We start from the raw sequence: 22,167 nt of genomic DNA, 5'->3' as shown, positions 1-22,167 counted from the left end.
GTCTCATTTTGGTTTAGGCTTGAATTGAAACATTTTCATGGCCAATCCAGGCCTAATATGTTAATAGCAATTTAAAAGATCCCAGATTTTTTATATGAATAAATATAAAATTTCTGTGCGGTTGGGGGAGAGGGAAAGACTTTCAAACTAAACCACAAAGAACCTTTTAAAGGAGAATGCAAACAAATAGGAGCTTGTAGACTCAGTAAAATTTCTCTATAAACTGAATGTCGGCTCTGAAATGTGCTTTCACATCAATAACGGCATCCAGCGTGAAAGCTCTAATATAATAGTTTAATTCTTCCCTTTCCAATCTTCCCTACAGTCCCCTCTAAAGCAATTATTCTGTTCAAAAGAGGATTTGTTTTTGATATTCCTTTAAGGATCTTTATTTATTCCCCCAACAGTTTCTTTTTCTGCATCCACTGCACTGTTAAGTGCTTCACCACATTGTTCTCATTTCTATTATTTCTGAAAAAAATCTTCAGGATTCTGCTTGTGGGAGTGGATGACATTCTTGCAGTGTTTACAGGTAAGGTTTTTTGTTTTGTTTTTTTTTTTTTGGTCTACGTATTAGTTATTATAAGGAATTTACTGAGTATTTGAAACATTAAATCCAAGCTCAAACTCAATTAAATATTGAGAAATTTGTTTTCTCACATACTGGAGATTTAAAAGTAACGCAACTTCAAACATAATATAATGAGCAGTTTTGCAGCTTATAAAGCTACTAAGAACCTAGGTTCTTTTCTTCCTTCGAAAATGCAAACCCGCTAATAAATAGGTTTTGCTTTCAGAAAGCTAAATTTTGTTGCTTTTGCCAGATTGGGTCACATACCTACCTTTAAGCCCATGATCAATAAGGGTCATAGTTCCACTAAGACAAACAAATCACGAATTTCATATAAGCTCAGGATATGGTCATCTATATGTAAGTCACATAGAGGCAGAGTGATGTCTAACTAAATAAAATCAACGTATTTTGCTAGCAAGAATATGGTTGGGTAACTAAACTTCTAAAGTAGACACAGTTAAAAGAATGAACTTAATTGTTATTTTAGGTAAAATGAAACTTAAATGTGCTTCCATTGACTTTAAAAGAGTTAAGAATGTGGATATGCCATAATTTACAGAAAAAAATATAATAGTGTTGTTATTGTTCTAATTTTCGTCAATTTTTTGCTATTACCTAAATAATGTTGTAATGAGAAACTTTGTACTTAATACTTTCCTTGCATTCTGATTATTTCCTGTTACCTATTCATAGAAGGCAAATTAATGTTTCAAATCACATTTAAATAATCCACCTTAGATATTGTGTAAAATTATTTTTTCAGAAACATTGAATTTATTTCTTCATCAACAACATAAATTATTTAAAATCTTTTAACTCAAGTCAGAAAGGAATATTTTTGGTTACTTCAACTTACTGACCAATTCAACTTAATTGATTTTAAAATAAAATATTCTTATTATTTAATTTACTTGATTTTAAATATTACAAAGCTTGATTATATATAATATGTATACTATATATAAAATGAACTCAGTAGCCTACATACATATGCATGCACACATATTCTGCAAATTACTTATATACTTTATTTTTCTTTTGTTGACTTTTTCTCTTATGAATATTGGAAACCTATACACATTAAAAATGAACTTTTTGTAATATGTACTGTAAATATTTCCCACTTTAGTTTTTGTTATTTGCTTTTATGACATTTAATTTTTACAGTTTAATATTATCTGTATACAAATGTATATACTTTTCTTGTTTTCCAATTACAGAATATGTTCCACAATGATCCAACATAATCTGTATTTTTCCACTTATTATCTCTTTGAGCTAAGCAAGTTTCTTCTGTCAATCTTCATTTCTCAATATGTAAAAGAGAGTGAAAAATTTATTTACTCCACTGAATACCAGTGAGAATTACTTAGACAAAACCAGGCTTAACTTAAAAATCAAAAATAGTTATTAACTCACTATCATCCTGCTAGTTGGGTAAAATAGTGAAAAATCAATTTATTTGTTTATGTTAAACATTTTAATTGTTTATGTTAATTGTTTTAGGTTGCTTATATTTTTTCTAATTTTTTAATGTTTAGTTTGAAAATCTAAACAAAATGAATATGCTTCAGAGCATAAAATTAGTGTCTAATGAAAGCATCTTTGTGAACACAATGCTGGATTATTTTATTTGTTTATGTTAAATTATGTCATTTATCAATGTGTTGTTAGATGGCTTATGCTTATTCAAATCACGTAGCTTCTAGGTATAAAATTAACATTAGATTCCCTATGCCAAAAAGCCTAATTAAACTTTCTAGCTTCAGGAAAAAAAATAAATACAACTTTTCAATTCAATCTATTTCTTTTCTATAACTTCAAGTGATGTTTAAAATTCAGTGCATTACAAAATTATTTAAAAATGTGTTTTGAAACTTTGAGGCTGACTCCTTAGTTATTATTCAGATTGCATGTTCCCTCTTATAAGTTTACTAACCTCTTCTATCATTAGGAAATTGTCAATGATGTTAGGCATTTCTCTTCTACCCCTCTGCTATTATTTCACCCAGAATAGACTGAGTAGGGCATGTGCAGCCACTCCAGCTTCCACCCATTTTTTATCAACTATTTTCCTAACTAAAAACAGATTTCATATGCCAGTTTTTTACAACTCTTGTTATCCTATTCAGATTTTCTACCACTTATTTATTACCTTGTTTTATTTTGAATATTGCCCCTCCTTCATCATTTTTTCTATTATGGGATATATATATATGTATACATATATATACTTGTGATGCTTCCTCTACATTCTTGCATAGGTGGAGAGAATGCTCAATAACTATTTGTTAACAATAAATTTGCCTATACTTTGAATTTTTTTTTTTTTTAGAGGGAGTTTCACTCTTGTTGCCCAGGCTGGAGTGCGATGGCATGATCTCGGCTCACTGAAACCTCCGCCTCCTGGGTTCAAGCGATTCTCCTGCCTCAGCCTCCCAAGTAGCTACGATTACAGGCATGTGCAAACACACCCAGCTAATTTTGTATTTTTAGTAGAGATGGGGTTTCTGCATTTTGGTCAGGCTGGTCTTGAACTCCTGACCTCCGGTGGTCTCAAACTCCTGACCTCAGGTGATCCACCAGCCTCGGCCTCCCAAAGAGCTGGGATTACAGACGAGAGCCACTGCGCCTGGCCTACTTTGAATATCTTTATAAGATGACTTTGTTTGGCTAAAACTAAGGTTATGTTCCACAAAAATCAAACTTACATGTAGATAGACTTAATGTCCAGCAAAAATAGAGGGGATTCATCATTACATATTAATTCCTACCTTTGGCTTTTTAATTCATCACAGGGAGCTTAAATGTTAGTTGGGTCAAACTATGTCATGAATTAGAAAGTGTAATTGTCATGAATAATTCCATAAATTTCGGATAGTCTTCCAATATGACATATGAAAGAATACTATTTTTCTTAAAAATAACACTGAGGTGAAGCCCATCTTTTTGCAATGATAAAATTCCATTGTAAGTATGCAAATTCAACCCATCCAAAATATCTACTTAAAATTTTTATATCCTCTCTTCACATTCTCGAAATATTAATAGTAAGTATCTGTTATGATTTACTATTAGTTAATTTTGCAACACTTTGAGGTCAGTTTAGAGATGGTAACTTAGGCCAATATTTAATACAACTCCATACATACTCATCATAACTTAAATAATTGTCAAGTTATCAAGTTTATAGCATAGGAATTTGATTTCTTTTATTCAAAAAAGAAAACATCAATAAAATATGAATAGATTGTCTATGAATTGTATAATCAGTTAATGTGTTTAGCCAATAGTTGCTGAATCCTGTATTATATTCAAGTGCTATGTAATCAGATAGAAAGAAAATATATGATCATTAAGAAATGCATATTCTAGAGAAGATAACATTAATTATAAAGAAAAAATATTTTCTGAATAGAGCTGCAATGAGAGATAAAGAAAGATAGGGAAGATAGCTTAAGAATTAATAATATGAGTCAAGAATTAAAGAATGAATTGTAGTTTTCTTAGGCCCAAGAAAGAAAAAAATATTTGAGAAAAATTCACTGGTATACGCAAATCAATAAAGACTTAGCATATGCCAAGAAATAAAATAGTTAAGAAACTGTATGCATCCAGAACCTCGTGATTTGTTCATTTTGTGTTTTCGGGAGGAAGGCTGTTGTATAATATGGGAAAATGTTGGGAATTTAAACTAAAGAGAAAGATACAAGTCTTTAATGTGATGCAAAATAATTTAGAATGTATCCAGTAAAACATGCTTAGTTTCTGAAAATATCCAAGTCAGATGTCCATATCTGTTTGCTATAAAGATCACTCTAGTTGGGAGCATTGATGATTAACTTGAAAGTAGCTAGCCTAAAAGCACCAACTTCCTGGTAGTCTATTTATAGGTCTTGGAACTGTTAATCCAATCTTGGAAAGGGATGATGAAAGTTTGCATTATGACAGTGTGAATGCTATTGAAGAAAAAGGCATATATAGAAGTTGATTAGATGGTAGAAGAAATAGAATGAGTGACCAGATGTTTATCCAATTGGCCATTATATTCCAGTGTTGGAAGTGAATCTGCAGGAAGATTTCCGGGTAATTATCAAATATCTGTTAAGCCCTTAGGTTTTAAGAGTTAATGTAATCTCTGATAAACAATGTTCACAGAAAGTGGGGAAGAAGGGTCCAAATTACAGTTTATTTACCCTCTCAAACCACCTGAACAACTCCTTTCAGAAAATTGTATAAATCAGAGTAAGTAAAAATAACACATATTTCTGAATACCTTTTCCCACATACAAATATTTTCAAATGTTAGCCTTTCCGTAAACCTGAGATATAAGTATTCCTCTCATGTTATAGTTGAGATGTGTCTGTCTTTTAGCTATTGGGTATTAAGAAATATCCCCAAACTCATACTAATATTGCAAAAATAATACAATACTGTATAATTATATCTCATGTGTCACTGGCTGAAATTCACTGATCTCAGTGGAGCTTAGCTTATCAAAGCTGTCCAGCTGAGATAAATGGGACATCTGGGCTCAGTGTCTGTCACATGTCTCTCATCCTCCTGTTGGAGTAAGCAGATTGGACTGGACATGATCTTCTCTTCAAGAGGGCAGAAGCACAAGGCCCAATGTACAATTGCTGTTCATAACTCTACTCATGTCATGTTTGTTACCTGGGTCCCTACACGGGCCAAGGCAGAACACATGGTCAAGCTGAGGTGCAGAGAACTACCCCTTGACTACACAAGAGTATAAATACAAGGAGGAGTGAAACTCCAGGGCCATTACTATTACCAATGCAACACAAATAGGACACTCCATTTTTTAAGATTGTAAACTCTACGGGGAAAATGCTTGAGTCAACATCCTGGCCGTATCATGGGCTCTGTGACCTTGGAAAAATCACTAAGCCTGGTTTCTCATTTTAGTAAAGTAAGACAGCAAAACTATTTACCTCATATCATTAATGAGTGCACATTTGTGAGCCCTATATCTAACACAAAATATGTACCAAAAATATTATTATTAATTGTATTATTCCATATGTATAGACATTGAGGTTCACAGGAGTTGACATATTTAAAAATAAAATTTAACATTAATAATATGTATTGAAATTAGTGCTTGAATGTAGAAATTCAGATTCCCTGACGTTGGATTTCAGATTTGTTACAGAACATCCTGCTGTCACTATGTAAAAACATTGAAGTATAATCACCATAGAAAAAGGAAATATAATTAATCCATTATTACATTCTTTTTTCCTTTCTTTATTTCTTTTTGGAGACAGGGTCTCACTCTGTTGCCCAGGCTGGAGGGGGCACCACCTCGCCTCACCGCAACCTCTGCCTCCTGGGTTCAAGTGATTCTCCCGCCTCAGCCTCCCGAGTAGCTGGGACTACAGGCACCTGCCATCATGCCTGGCTAATTTTTGTATTTTTTGGTAGAGAGAGGGTTTCACCATGTTGGCCAGACTGGTCTTGAACTCCTTACTTCAGGTGATCTGCCCACCTCGGCCTCCCAAAATGAAGGGATTACAGGGGTGAGCCACTGGCCTGGCCTACATTATTAAACTCTTAAGCTGCTGTTACACAGGCATCATTATAGAAATTTCAGGGTAGAGAATTAGTTGATAACTACTTTAAAATATTTAAAGTATAAAATACATACTTTGTTCTATTTATAAAACATGACATGAAATAAATGACACATTAGCTGTATTAAGTCAAATAAATTGTCAAAGATAAATCAGATGTATTACATGTAGACTGATATGGATTACTGAACAAATGTAATAATCACATTTTTAAACTCAAGCTCTCTAATACAGAGTGTAAAACTAGGACACTTGCGAAGGTAGCACTGTAGTTAACATTTTATCTTAATGATATTATGCTACTTTAATACAAGAATTACTATGTAATAGCACAAAATCAACACTTTTAAGATGCCCGCGTATGTACTGGAAATTGATCATCATATTCGATTTTTTCTATAGATATTGAATATTATTTTAAGGAATGCATGCAGACAATTAGCTCTTTCTCCCACAAAAGCATTTTTGTAGACACATTGCAGTTTCATTTTTCTTTAATGACTGACACTGCTCCATATGTTCAGAGCTCATACTTCCGAAAGAAATTTGACAAATTGTTTGCTGTGCATAGATTTTTTTTTTCTGGCTTTTGAATAAAACTTCCTTGTCTATGGTACATTTTAGAAAACAATTTCTGCACATGTGACAGGTGGGTGACTTAGTAGACAAATTGTCAGGATTCTGGCCTGTGCTGCTTGAGCTATTTATCCTCTAGGGACAAATAAAGTGTCCCTCTTCCATGGACACTTATGCTCTTAACATTTTCTACTAAAGTGAAAAGAGCAATACATCCATTTTACTTCCACTGGTCATGAAAATATCCCCATCATCATCATACACAGAATAAATATCATTGCTTTATTTTGGCTTTTCTATCTGAAGGTGCCTGAATTTAAACTGCAACCTTTATGTATCATGGCATTTGCTAAACTCTCCTCATCATGTCATCATGTTCAAATTATTTAAAACCAGGGTTGGTTCTGGAGTACTCGCAAATAAGTTCATTTAATTTTTACACAGAAATATTATTGAATAGCGGATCTAGGAAATCACCCACCTAATCTTACTTGCTCCAGTGTGAATGAAAGGGAAGAGAGGGATAGAGGCAGAGAAGGAAAAATAGAATGAGAGGGAGCAAGGTCAAGGTAATATTTACCACTTAGGCAGTACTGAATATGGGTAGGCGCTATTCTAAATCAGTTTAGACTTAGACTTATCCGATGAGGTGGAGATCAGCATTATCTATATTTGCCTGACAAGAAAACTAATTACATGAGTTTACTTGATCAAGTTCACACAGGTAGCTAAAGTCAAAGTCAATCAATCTGTCTCCAAAGGCTGGCTCACTACAGTGCTGCGTTCAATGTTCTAAGACAGGCTCAGAGGAGATGAAGAGCACAGCATAGCAGCTCACAAACAAAACACAATTGATGTCTCAGTCATTTAACATGCAAAACCACACTATCAAGTCTCCATCTTCTCTTATATTAGCCTCTCTGATTCCTGACAATAAACTGATTCACTTACTGCAAACAAATTCATGGGAATTCACCATACAACATGGCTACTTAGAAACAATGATAGAATAAAACAGACTTATGTCAGCAACATGGCTCCTGTTTGCTATGCCATATAGATATAGGTAGTTAGGTAGATAGACAGACAGACAGACAGATAGAGATGTATCATATAAATATATTAGAGATATATATAATGTATGATTATATTAGAAATAATGTATGATTTTTATTCTTATATAGTTATTTTCTGGTTATGATTCCCTCTTTCCAGTGGCATTCAAACATGACAAGCTTAACCTCATAACTGAGAAAATAATAAGACATTAGCTAATAGATGATATCACATAAAATGTTTATTTAATATGTGTAAGAGAATAGATTGAAATTGAAACAAAACAGAACTATAAAGAGGTAGCAAGAAGGACTTAAGACAAAGATAGGAATATGTTAATGAATTTGATTGTAAAATAAGATGAAATAGTAAAAAGAGAACAAATGGACAAGTGAAAAAATAAGCAGAATGAAAAATAATTAAATACAAATATTTGGAACTGTGGATACTTTTCAACATATTTGTACCCATTTTTAATGAGACTTCTAACAAAGAGGCACGGTATCTTCAGGAGAATTTCCGGAAATTATGTAACATTTCGTATTAGTGTGTCATTGAGCACACTAACAAAATATACATTTTATAAGATGTTCACACAATGAAAAATTGCTATTTCTTTTTTTTCTTATTGAGGTTGGTTCTACACTTCCTTCTAGGTCATCCTTCCTATAATTTCTTGAAATCATCTAGTTACCTCAGTTTTTCTTTACTGGTAGTAGTGACACCCTTTCCAAAACTCTGTAAGGTCCATATGAAGGTGTGAGCCTACCTTACCAGAACAAGCTTAAAAAGTTAATTTATTTGTAGTTCATATTAAGAAGATTCAGGATTAAAGTTTATAATACAAATATATAAGATTTTTAAAAGTTAAATTCAGTTCTTAGATTCTAAATTAAGATACTTAGAATTAATTTTGCTCACACTCCACCAAGAATTCTTGTTGTGCCTGATATTTCCGCACCTCTTCCTGTAATTTGTTTTTACTGTGTGGTTTCTTTCAATACTTCTCCTCTCCCAGTCCATTCAAATTTCCTCTAGAAATTATTTTGTTCCACAATAATCACTTCTGCATTTCAAGCTCTTCACCAGTGCTTGCTTTATATTGCTAACCACGTTTTTCTACTTGTGAAATTTTTCATTTAGTTACAGATGAAATTCAACCCTAATCCTTAAACTTGGTAATAGTGCTGCTGTATGCCAAATGATACCATCTCTGTTTCTCGGTTTCTGATTCCTTTCAATCATTTCTGTTTATGGGTTGTTGTAATTCAAAACAAGTGCTCTCCATTTTTTTTTTTTTTTTTTTATAATGGTGACTTCAAATGGGACACTGCCTTATATTTTCACGAACTCACTCTAATTATTTAGACCCGCATGGGAAGAATGCCTCTGTTTAAAATACAGGGAAATGAAAGGAATTTATGTTGAAAGACATTCCCTTAAAATGATTTTTGCATTGCAATGCAAAAAAAAAGGAACTTAATTCTAAAATATTAGGTATTCCTGGCCTTAAATTCTCAGTTTCTTGGCCATCTCCAATCCCTGAGGTTTGTTATTATGTGACTTTTTTCAGTCTTTCAACATTCAATATTTAGTGAGCATGCAGAATTTCTGTTAATTTCATATGAACAAACATATATTTTTATGTCCAGATCTGAAGTCACATATAAAGCACACTAAACAAAATAAGCTCCCTCTCTCAGAGAAACTCTGCTATCAAATATTTAGAATTTTTCAAATCTTTTTATTTTCTTACACTTTACTCTTATTTATATATTAGTCACCTAAGCACTAAGCAACTGCAATACTCCTGTGTAAGCACAGTATGTTCAATTGGTACTCTATGATTCTTAAGTTATACTTTTTATAGTACTTATCTTTTAAAAGCACACACACTTTACTTACATAAATCATTAAAATCAGTTGTATAAATCACTTCAAATTCATTTAGGGAAATTGATATAATTTATGTTGTAATTCAAATGTCTAGGAACATGATAGCTAAGTTTGAGATTGATATCTGAGACTTATATGATATTTTTATTATTAATCTCTAACAGAATGACAATTATTGTATCTTCAAACTCATATTATACCATTAGGGAATACAAAATGTATTACCATAAGTACATCGACCAATTATTGGAATGAATGTAACTAAAACATATCTGTCTCCTCCTCTACCTCTCTGGTAGTACAATTTAGCAACCAGATTAACCATCACAAAAATTTTTAATGAGAATCTGAAGATCCTCATTTACATTTAAGAATATGAGTTCTAAATAGGACCAAAAGAAATGCACATGTAGGTATTTAATGTTTTTGGCATCAAGGAAATTATGAAGACCTCTGTACCTTAGAAAAAGCTATAGGGTAAGTCTAACCAATCTCTTGATTTTGTGAGCAGATCAATATGACACCCCTAGCTGTAAGTGTAGGAAGATTGAGACATTTATACTACTTCTTTTAGCATGATAGATGATTAATTTTAACTTGCCAATAATCTTTTACATATTATACTTGAAAAAAGATGGATCTTTCATCATAGGCTACCCCTAAAAAGAAAGGAGCACTATTTGTTCATCTAGTCAACATCAGGCCACTGGGGAAAATATTCAGATATTACTTTTTATTGTCTGTTTCATCCGAAAAGCCAAAACAAATGTTGAAAGAGACTACACACAATGGCTGAAGTATCACGATTGAAATAATAAAAAGAAGAAAGAAGACCAATATAAACACATAAGTAGATTGCCATATTGTTTAGTTTTCTCTTTTGCTTTCACTAAAAGTTTTCTCTTTTGCTTTCTCTTAGTGAAAGCAAAAGAGAAAACTAAACAAGGAAAAGGATTCTAGAAAAACATTAAGTTACACAAAAGAAACTTAGAAATTATAAAATAAATTTAGATTTAAAGAAATAACCTCTTTCAGAAAGATATAGAAAATAACTTTATATTTTGAAATGCAAAACAAATAAAATATGGCATGCACCCTGGACCAAAATTAGAATGATTTGAAAAACACAGAGATAAGGTTAAAAGACATGACAAAGTATTATAGGAGAACAAATATTTAAATAATAGAAGTTCCAATATAAGTAAACATCAACAGATGGAGGAGAAATAACAAGAACAGGAATGAATGAAGAAAGCTTTCTACACCATTTATGGAATTGTGTTTCAGTTGAAAAGGTTTACACGAAACTTAAGGAGTAACACTGAAAAAGTAACAAATAACATATGCTGGCGAAGTTTCTGAAATGAAAAAAGAAAAGAAATTTTAAATACATTTTAGGTAGAATAAATAACAAAGTAAAGTGATATGATAGTTTACATTTATATCACCTAAAATTGGAAATATGATATTTTTAAATTAATAGGTAAAAGAATGCATCTTAGAAATATTTGTAGCATCAGTTGAAGCTTAAAATTATCCTACCTATAAATAAATATAAGGAGTGATACACACCAAGTTATTAATTTTGATTTCTCCAGAGAACACAATATGAAAAAGGGTGCAAAATATAATTAGAAGAGGAAGAGGAATTCTGTTTCTGGCTATGTTGGAGTAATTTGTAATAGAATCACTTGACTGCTGCAGTTTAAAAAAGTAGTAAAGTATATATATTAGTCCGTTTTCAGGCTGATGATAAAAACACACCTAAGACTGGGCAATTCACAAAAGAAAGGTTTAACTGGACTTACAGTCCCACATGGCTGTGGAAGTCTCACAATCACGGTGGAAAGCAAGGAAGAGCAAGTCATATCTTACGTGGATTGTGGCAGGCAAAGAAAACTTGCTCAGGGAAACTCCTCCTGATAAAACCATCAATTCTTGTGAGATTTATTCACCATTACAAGAACAAACATGGGAAAACGCTTGCCCCCATGATTCAATTACCTCCCACTGGCTCCCTACCAAAACACGTGGGAATTCAAGATGAGATTTGGATAAGAACACAGGCATACCATATCATCCTGTCCCTGGCTCCTCTCAAATTTCATGTCCTCACATTTCAAAACCAGTCATGCCTTCCCAAGAGTCCCCCAACGTCTTAACTCATTTCAGCATTGACTCCAAAGTCCAGTTCAAAGTCTTATCCAAGACAATGCAAGTTCCTTCTGCCTATAAGCCTTTAAAATCACAAGCAAGTTAGTTACTTCCTAGATACAGTGGGGGTACAGGCATTGGGTAAACATAGACATTCCAAGTGGCAAAAATTGGGGGGAAAAAAGGCAGACTACAGGCCCCATGAAAGTCCGAAATCCAGTAGGGCAGTCAAATCTTAAAGCTCCAAAATTATTGCCTTTTACTCCATGTCTCGCATCCAGGTCACACTGATGCAAGAGGCAGGCTCCCATGGACCTGAGCAGCGTTGCCTCTGTGGCTTTGCAGGGCATAGCCTCCCTCCTAGCTTCTTTCATGGGCTGGAATTGAGTGTCTATGACTTTTCCAGGTGCACAATACAAGCTATCGGTGGATTTATCATTCTGGGGTCTCCAGGACGACAGCCCTCTTCTCACAGCTCCACTACGTAGTACCCAAGTAGGGACTCTGTGTGGGGACTCTGACCCCACACATTTCCCTTCTGCAACGCCCTAGCAGAGGTTCTCTATGAGGGTCCTGCCCCTGAAGAAAACTTCTGCCTGGGCATCCAAGCCTTTCCATACATCTTCTGAAGTCTAGGCGAAGGTTCCCAAACCCCAAATTTGACTTCTGTGCACAGGCACACTCAACACCATGTAGAAGCTGCCAAGGGTTATACTTATAATTAATTACAACCCATATTATTAGTTATTCTAGGTGGAAAAATAACCCATATGGAATTTCTAGTAGTTCCCAGAATATTCTGGCATAAATATATACCACTTGCAACAGAAAATTATACATATTACCTTAAGCAGTTCTAATCATCCTAAGCAGCATAATGATGAAATATCTGATCATGACATATCAAGCAGAACTGCCTATCATGAACTGTTTTTTTCTTACCCTAAAACTTATAAGGTTCAGTGAGAACAAACTGGTTCATTTAGAATTAAGTGAGATCAGGGCCAGAGAACTTAAGTGAACTGCATGAACCACGACCCAGATTCCCAAATGATCCATCACACTGCAGCTCTTTGCAAGCCCATATCTGTGGCCAAATGAAGGGTTTCTTGTAATCAATGGATGGAGGAGAAAATGCCAAATTTGGTTCTGTAATGGGTCAGCTGAGTATATGGGTATATGCTGAAAATGAAACAGTGCTCTACTAAAGCCTCATTCAAGTAAGAACTTGGAAAACAGTCATCAGGGGAAAACACCCTGAAAAAGAAAAACTTCAAAGAGTGCATATGGTCATGTGGTTGTCTAATTTCTGGAGAAATATATGAAGCCTGAGATAAGAACATTTGCAGATTTACAAGTATTTGTGAATGGCTTAGTTCATTGTTCAAGGCACATGGAATGGAATGATTAGAAAATCGAGGGGTAGTGCTCTACAAAGGTCCTGCTTTCAAGACGAAGGAGGTTATTCCTAAACTTCCACAAGTGTGGGCTGCCTATGAGAATCACATCCTCTAGACTAAACGGAGCTGCCTTGTGAAAGTTTGTCTCCCTCCACAGGGAGGATGCTGGATGACAAAGGCATGATCTCCTTTCTTCAACATGGGACATTTGTGAAAGGCCATTTTATCTCTAGAGCTGCCTATAAATTTGGCTTGAGGTGTCACCCTCAATAAGCTATGCTTGCTCTGTTAAAGGCTTTATTATCTAGAGCATATTTTGTTTAAACATCTGCATGTAGTCAGTTTTCCTAAAATCCTGACCAAAGAGTAGGTGTTTTAAGAAAATTGCATGAATTTATTAATTTTAAAAATAATAATATGTAATAAAAAGAAACAAAATACAGCCACTACAAGCTTGCAAGGCAATTAAGACTTTTTAAATGAATTCCCTTTATTGCGCCAAGCATAGTATTAGATGTTGAAAATACCAAGGTGTGGAGTCGTAGTATTCCTTCCCATGAAAAGTACTTTCATTTTACTTTTATTTGCCTGATTTTGCAAAGTTATAAACTGTGCTTCAATAACTTCCTTATTATTCCATGTATTTAAACAATTTTAATTGTTAATAGGAGAATTGAAGGAGTCATATGTAGCACCCTTTCAGAACAGAAGTCTATCATCATGTAGATGAGTGCTGTGAGATTTTCTTTCTTGGAGAATTTAATACTTAGTGACAGATTTTATTCTTTAGAAATTTGGCTATAGCGGTTATTTCTTTACACATCCTGTCTAATTAAAATTGGAACAGCTCATGTAGAAAATGTCAATAAAGATTCTGAAGTGTTTTAAAATAAGTATTTGAAGGTTTTATTGTTTTTATTTCAAACAGTTCATTTTTTCCTGTTGATTATTTTTCTTTCTGATTGATTTGTCATCACAGAAAACAGTTATATTCATGCTAATGTAGTAATTTTCTTTAACTGTTTAGTATTTAACTTTCCAATGTTTCTAATTTTGTTAAATTATCTTGTTATAAAGCTGTACTTTGCTTTATAATTACTCAGTTGTATTTGGTAACAGGAAAAATTGAGAGATCTATGAAAATAAGCAGGAGCAAATTAAAAAGGATAATTAGAAACTGGAAAACAGTGAGCCCAGAAGTACTATATGTATTGTAGGTATCAGAGTTTTTTTGTTTTTTTGTTTGCTTTTTAAGCTTCCTATCAGTTTGTCTCTGAGGAACAAAATAATGGAGAAAATACATTCAGAGGAAAACAGATTGGCTATTATCACATAGTAGAAGGTAAAAATAAACAATACTTTTGATTATACCATCTTAGCAAAGTATCTATGTTACATTTATTGACTTAAGTATAAGTTATAGTTATTTAATTACAGAAATTATAAAACATTATAAGAACTTATAATGGTGTACTAAATGATACATATGTCTGAAAAAAACCCACAAGATGAACTTAAAATATTTTAACTCTGGATCTAATTGAGCCAGCATGAGAGATTTGCATTCTAAAATATCATGGCAATTGCTTTTTAAAAATGTACTGACCCCAGTAAATTAAATGTAGGATATACTTGAGGATGTCTATATTTCTGAGCTATTAAATTGACATCTTGATTCATTTATGGATATGGTTTATTTTGCACACAGTCTACATTTATGGTTGACTTCAATTATTTTTTCTTTTATATTAGAGGAGAAGATATGAGTAACAATATTTTGGAGTAAATATGAAATGAAACTTTTTCTTGTGAAAGATATAGTGTATATTAGTTTTATTTCTGAGTAGCCTATGGATAACTATAATCAAACATGTATCAAACAGTACCACTGAAGAAGTATTTGAGTATACTCGGAACACTTATGACTTAGCCTATTACCCTGGCACAATTATTAATAAAGACCTTTTTGTCCTTCTTAGAAGTGAGCCATTTGGAGTAACACCTTACAATGTCACACTATGTTTAGGTAATTAATTTGTTCTTCTGAATAACCTATCAACTCGTTTCTTACATCCAATTTACACAAATTTAGTTTTAATCACTGCTTTAAGAGCTCTCTGAAACCAGTAACTCATTTCTGAGGCATAGTAAATCCTGAGACCACCACGCTCACACGGTGCTATCATGTACTATATGAAATATATGTAAAATAGAGCTAAACCTTATTTTATAAATTAAGATAATTCAGTGATTACCTTGGTCCATGTCATTCACCTAGTAAGTGGTAGTGTCTGCATTATTTAACTATTTTATTCATTCATTTATTTGTGAAATGTTGGGTACCAATTACACTCATGTACTGCAATCGCAAAGATGAATAATGTAACCAAGCACTCAAAAAATGTAGCATCACTGTGTGGGCGATCATATGATTTGAATTAAAGCTTCTGTTTCCTTATCTAGCATTCTTATCACCATACACATCACTTCTTTAACTTCTTTCAAATTAACACAACAAATACTAAGAATTTTATTAGCTGTGGTTTACATCCTAGGTTTATGAAGCAAAAAACACTGTTTCTTTTCTCCCATAGTGTATTACTTTTTTCATATCAGAATGCATGTCCCTGTAGTATTTTTGAATCACATTTACTAAAACTATATGGTACTATATTTAATGTATATGCTTTTACCATATTTATAAGCTATCTCTTTCTACACAATTTTAACATGTGCTCTCACACACATGTACACATCTTCATTTTATCTTCCATAAGTAGTGATTGTATATGAATAATAATACACAAAAGTCATCATAATTACCACATAAATGAGCAGTATTAGAATTTATAGGCCGGGCGCGGTGGCTCACGCCTGTAATCCCAGCACTTTGGGAGGCCGAGGCGGGCGGATCACAAGGTCAGGAGATCGAGACCACGGTGAAACCCCGTCTCTACTAAAAATACAAAAAATTAGCCGGGCGCGGTTGTGGGCGCCTGTAGTCCCAGCTACTCGGGAGGCTGAGGCAGGAGAATGGCGTGAACCCGGGAGGCGGAGCTTGCAGTGAGCCGAGATCGCGCCACTGCACTCCAGCCTGGGCGACAGAGCGAGACTCCGTCTCAAAAAAAAAAAAAAAAAAAAAAAAAAAAAGAATTTATAATAAAAAATTTTGAATTTTTTATTCATAAATAGGTATGGTACTGATAGTCACACCTGTGTCTTATTATCTTTAAACAAAAACCTCTTAGAATTCATGAGATACAATATTTTCAAATTTTATGTTTTCAAGAGAGATATTGCCTCCAAAATTCACTCTTACATTGTTGCGGTTTCAATTTTATCAAGATAACCAGTTGAATTTAATGCATACGTGGTGCCATTTCTTTCAGAGAAAATTGTTAACATTGCTTTAAAAATATTAGAAATTTGAGGCCAGGCATGGTGGCTCACGCCTGTAATCCCAGCACTTTGGGAGGCCAAGGCGGGCAGATCACTTGAGGCTACGAGTTCAAGAGCAGCCTGGCCAACATGGTGAAACCTCATCTCTACTAAAAATACAAAAATTAGCCAAGTGTAATGGCACATGCTTGTAATCTCAGCTACTTGGAATGCTGAGCCAGCAGAATCTCTTGCGCCCAGGAGGTGGAGGTTGCAGTGAGCCAAGCTCCAGCTTGGGTGACAGAGCAAGACTTCATCTCAGAAAAAAAAAAGAGATTAGAAATCTGAAATGATGCCAGAGTCAATGTAAGATGCAGTTTTTTGCCTTACATTGCATTTGATGAAAAATAAAATTGACAGCTCTTTGCAAAGCTAGTCATACAACTATATTTGGGCAAAGCTAGAATTTCAAAAGCAAATAATTCATTATTCATAATTAAATGTTATACCGAAACATCTTATTCAAGTTAAAATATTATGTATCTTAGAGTGACCAGCAAGCAGAAATACGTTTTGTTTTTACTTTTTACATATGAAATAAGGTTATATTTTAAATTCACCTAGAAAATTTTAGATTACAATGAATACCTTCTACCTTATTTTGCAATAATTGTTTTTGTGTTTGAGAAGAGTACTTAAAATTCAGAATAGCATGAAGCAAACACTTCAATTTTCAGATATGAATTTCACAACATCATAACTTTTGGAAGAGAAACATCAACAGTACATTCATTATAAAAATAAATAATGTGGCCGGGCATGGTGGCTCTCACCTGTAATCCCAGCACTTTGGGAGGCCAAGGCGGGCAGATCGCTTGAGGTCAGGAGTTCAAGACCAGCCTGGCCAACATGATAAAAATCCCTGTCTATTAAATATACAAAAAAAATTTTTTTTTTGTATGGTGGCCAGGCATGGTGGCATCTACCTGTAATCCCAGCAACTTGGGAGGCTGAGGCAGGAAAATCTCTTGAACCAAGGAGGCGAAGGTTGCAGTGAGCCAAGATCATGTCACTGCACACCAGCCTGAGTGACAGAGCGAGAGTCGATCTCAAAAAAACAAAAACAAAAACAATAAAAATAACCAATCAATATGTAAAGTGTACATATTAAACTTTAATATGCATGTTACCTATGATACAGCAAAACCATTAATTTAAACAGCATATATGTATTTAAGTACTCATCATAATTTAGCTACTGGGAGCAGTTAATTAAAAATACACTGGAATTCCATTAATAGGATAACAAATAAAATATATGTTGGATGTATAATATACAATACTACTAAATAGTTAAAAGCAAAATGAATATATATTCAGCAATGTGATTTAATTTAAAAATCATACATATAGAAATGTAATAAAAAGAAAAATCTAAAACAATATAATTGGAGCTAATTAAAATAATCTATACATACAAAAACAATGTTTTATATATATTACTGGAAGATATATCTCAATAATACATTAAATGGGTATTCACCTGAGAGAGAAGGAAATAACATAGAAGGAGGAATTTTTAGTGTAATTTAATTACATTAAACAAGACAGATCCATCTAAAATGAATGATCATAATATGTCTTCAATTGAGGAGTATAATTATCTACATTATCTACATCGGAGTTTTACAAATTCTTCCAAAATGACAATTGTATATGTGTATAAATATAAAATAAATATGCACCTGATTTATTAAATCAGATGTCAATATATATTCGCATCTGTTATATGTTTGGAGTGCTGTGTTCTAGGTGCCAGAATAGGAGTTTTAAACAAAATTAATTTTTTCTTTCATGGATCTGACATTCTACCTCTAGGAAGCAGACAACAAGCACATAAGCAGATAAATCAATAACATGTAAAGGTAAAATGTAAAAAAAACCCATCACGATAGTCTTTTATCAACTAATATTTGGACAGAGAACTGTATGACATTAAAGAAAAATATGCGTGTTTATGCAAAAAGAGATTCTAAGAGCAGACAGTGAGTACCCCTCTAAAATGAAAGTTGATGCTTAGTGTTTAGATGGTAGAAATAGCACAGGTAAAGTTCTCTATATAACATGAATATTTCAAGTTTATATTCATTTTTTCTCGAGGTCAAAATTGACTTATTTTAGACATACATTTTTAATCAAGAATATTTCATTTGGTGACATGACAGAAACCCAACTCGATCTGTAATAGGACAAAAGGAAAATCCCTTGATTCATGCTACCTAAGTGTAGAAATAAAGAAAAAAAAATGACTGCAATCATTGGAATTCAAATATGCTGTTAGGAATTTGTGTCTGTATTATTTAAAGTTTTCAGTCATCAGCATTAGAAACCAAGTTTTGCCAATTCAAGCAGTAAATAAATGGTTGGAGAGAATATTTTGTAGCTCACAAAATTTGCAAGAATTTTCAAGAATCAGACTCAAAAAAGTAGGCAGGTGACAACAAATTTTGTCAGCAAGGCCAAACATTTCTCACTAGGGAATGCCTTTGGGCCCTTTGAAATGTATCAGTCCATTTGTGGTTTGAGGATTTGCTATTAACATTTAATATGTGGGACCAGAGATTTTGAATATGCTGCAATGCACTGGGTAGGTCCTAGACCAAGAAAAATGTAGTGACAAAATCAGAACAACACAGAATATTTACTGCTATGTGCCTGGACTCTGAAGTCACTGTTCTAAATAACTTTTATTCCTCTATTTTTACATTATTCTTTCATTATAAGCTTCCCAAATTGGGACATTATTTGGTCATGTATACTTCACATCTTACAGTCTTGCTTTTGTGAATAGTGAAGAGAAAACATCCACTTTATTTCTCTTCCACACTGAGATTCACTTGTAAAGAAAACGTTTTCAAATGTTTGATGACTAAAAATTTCGAATCCCTACCACAATATCTCATGACGACTTCTGCTTAGTTTTATTTTTATAGTCACAAAATGAACAACATGTCTGTGGCAACACTCAGGCCATTGATGCCTTCCCTCCTATGTATCAAATCACACATTTGGACTTTGAACTCTCGCATTTCAGATGCTCAATCTTGAGGTAAACACCGTTGCCCTGTGAACAGCTGCCCACGGTCTGTGGCTAAGAGTCAATCTCTACCCTATTTGAACTTTATGGATGAGTTTCTTACAAGACATAGAAGTTTTATTTACAGAATAAGTGAAATGATGCTTGAGAATAAAGACAATAGACATCCAGTCCTGTCGGTATGTAGAAATGTATTTTTTGTGTGTCCACAACTCTAAATTGAGTTACTCACCAATATAGTTTTTATAAAGTTTGGATTTTTAAAGTATTTTTCTGATGAAAAATACCTTAGGATATACATATAAAAATTATCTTCAATGTGAAAAGAGGAATGTATAAACAGTTCTTTAAAAAATAAACTCTATTGCTTGTTTTTAAGGCCAAATAAAGTTATATTTTATTGTTGATACACATAACTACATCTTTTCTACTGTGTTTGGCTAAAATTGTATCTTTGAATTTTAAGTGAACTAGGCAAAAAAAAGTGTATTCCTCATTTCTATTATTAATGAAATAAAGACTGAATGTAGGGGAGCTAGATTTAAGACCATTCCCTGAAATGTTGATTAATATCAATGGACCATGGAATGTGGAAAGTTGTAAAAAAGCTTGCTTTGAAATCTACCAACAAAATATTATTTACAAAAATCATCCCTAAGTCACTCTATAAGATTTTACATTAGCTTCCAGCATAAATAGAAATGCCACATATTGTCCCTCCTAAAATACTCTCATTTTGTATCGCTTACAGGTATAGTAAAAGGGAGCATGAACTTGAGAAAATGCACTTTCAACACAAAGCAGTAATAATATAAGGTCAAATCAGATTCTGCCTTGGAGATAGAAAACTCTGAAGCAAGGTAGAGCTGTTTTGTCGGTATCCTACGTGTCAGTAGCTCTGTGACTTTGTGTATTATTTAAATTCTCTAAGCATTTTGTTTTTCAACAAATATTTTAATAAGTATTAATTAGTATGCCTAATGCTATAAAAATAAGAAGTAATAAATGTGATTTGTGAAATCTTTCCTCAGGATTCTTGAATATCATAGGCACAATACAGAGTAGTAAAATGCCAGTAGACTGTAAGATACTAATGGGAGCAAATACAGGAGTACTTACTACAGTGTAAAAAGTCAAAAAAACTTTCTGTGGAAACTAATGTTGGAAAGGCAGTGGTTTAAGCAGATAAAGAGGATGATGGAAAGTGCTTCAATAGAAACTATAGTATTTGTAAAGCCTTAGAAATGAGAGAGAGCCTAGGCATTTGAAAGAAAAAAAAAAAAAAGTACAGAATGGTCATAGCACAGAACGTGTGGGAGTGGTTTAAAATGAGGTTGGAACATTAAAATGAAACCAGTTTCTGACATTCCTTATAAGGTATTTTAAGGTTTTTGGCTAAGTAGAAAGAGCAAATAAAGAGTGAGAAGTGAGGAATAGATGAGGGAGGTGACTTCAAATCCAGATATTCTAACTTCAATTTCCAAATATTTTATATTATTACATAGATAATACATTTACCTCCACATTTACTGACCCTTAGCTTTACTTTGTTCTGACAATCATATTTCTCTCTTCTGGTTTCTTGCCTTTGGGCATACATATTTAATGGGCTCTCGTGCTTAAACAAAAGTCTTTCCTTTGATAATAACATACATGTTATTTAAGAATTAATGGTTTTTTAGAACAGGTTTAGTTTCAAAGCAAACTTGAGAAGGTACAGAGATTTTCCTATATACCCTCTACCCAACATGTGCATTCCTTTCCCCATTATCAACATCCCCCAATTAGAGTGGTGCATTCATTACAGTTGATGAATCAACGTTGACACAAAATCACCAAAAGTTTATCATTTACATGAGGGTTTGTTGTTGATGCACATTCTGTGAGTTTGGACAATTTATCCTGACATGTATCCACCACTATAGTATTATACAAAGTACTTCCATTGACCTTAAAATACTCTGTGTACCACCTATTCACCATCTCCCCTCCTCCCTATCCACTGACAACTGCTAGTAGTCACTCATCTTTTTGCTCTTTCCATAGTTTTGTTTATTCCAGAATGTCATATAGTTGGTATAAGGTAAGTACTCTCTTCAGATTGGCTTCTTTCATTTAGTAATATGTATTTAAAGTCCTTCAATGGCTTGAGAATTCATTTCTTTTTAGCACTGAATAGTAACAGTTCATATTCTAGGAGTACCATATTTTACGTATCCATTCATCTCCTAAGTGTATCTTTGTTGCCTTCATGTTAGGGCAATTATGAATAAAACTACTATAAATATCCATGTGCAGGTTCTGTGTGAACATAAGTTTGCAACTCCTTTGAGTAGACACCATAGAGCACAATTAGTAGACTGAATGCTAAAAGTATGTTTATTTTTATAAGAAACTACCAAACTCTTTGAAAGTGGCTTAGCCATTTTACATTGCCA

The 22,167-nt window shown here is 33.3% G+C and overlaps 1 long non-coding RNA gene across 1 annotated transcript; it reads left to right on the top strand.

The window, feature by feature from the left end:
- The first annotated feature begins 254 nt into the window (after positions 1 to 254).
- On the top strand, positions 255 to 21,812 carry LOC135964555 (uncharacterized). Its single transcript, XR_010577041.1, has 4 exons — positions 255 to 532; positions 19,626 to 19,741; positions 20,481 to 20,589; positions 21,776 to 21,812. It is a non-coding gene; the product is annotated as an uncharacterized lncRNA (long non-coding RNA).
- Positions 21,813 to 22,167: the final 355 nt, after the last annotated feature.

The sequence above is a fragment of the Macaca fascicularis genome, chromosome 8 (genome assembly GCF_037993035.2).
Source record: "Macaca fascicularis isolate 582-1 chromosome 8, T2T-MFA8v1.1".
In the NCBI taxonomy this organism is placed as follows: domain Eukaryota; kingdom Metazoa; phylum Chordata; class Mammalia; order Primates; family Cercopithecidae; genus Macaca; species Macaca fascicularis.
Note: the sequence above shows the minus strand (reverse complement) of the source record. Positions and strands in the feature narration are given on the sequence as shown.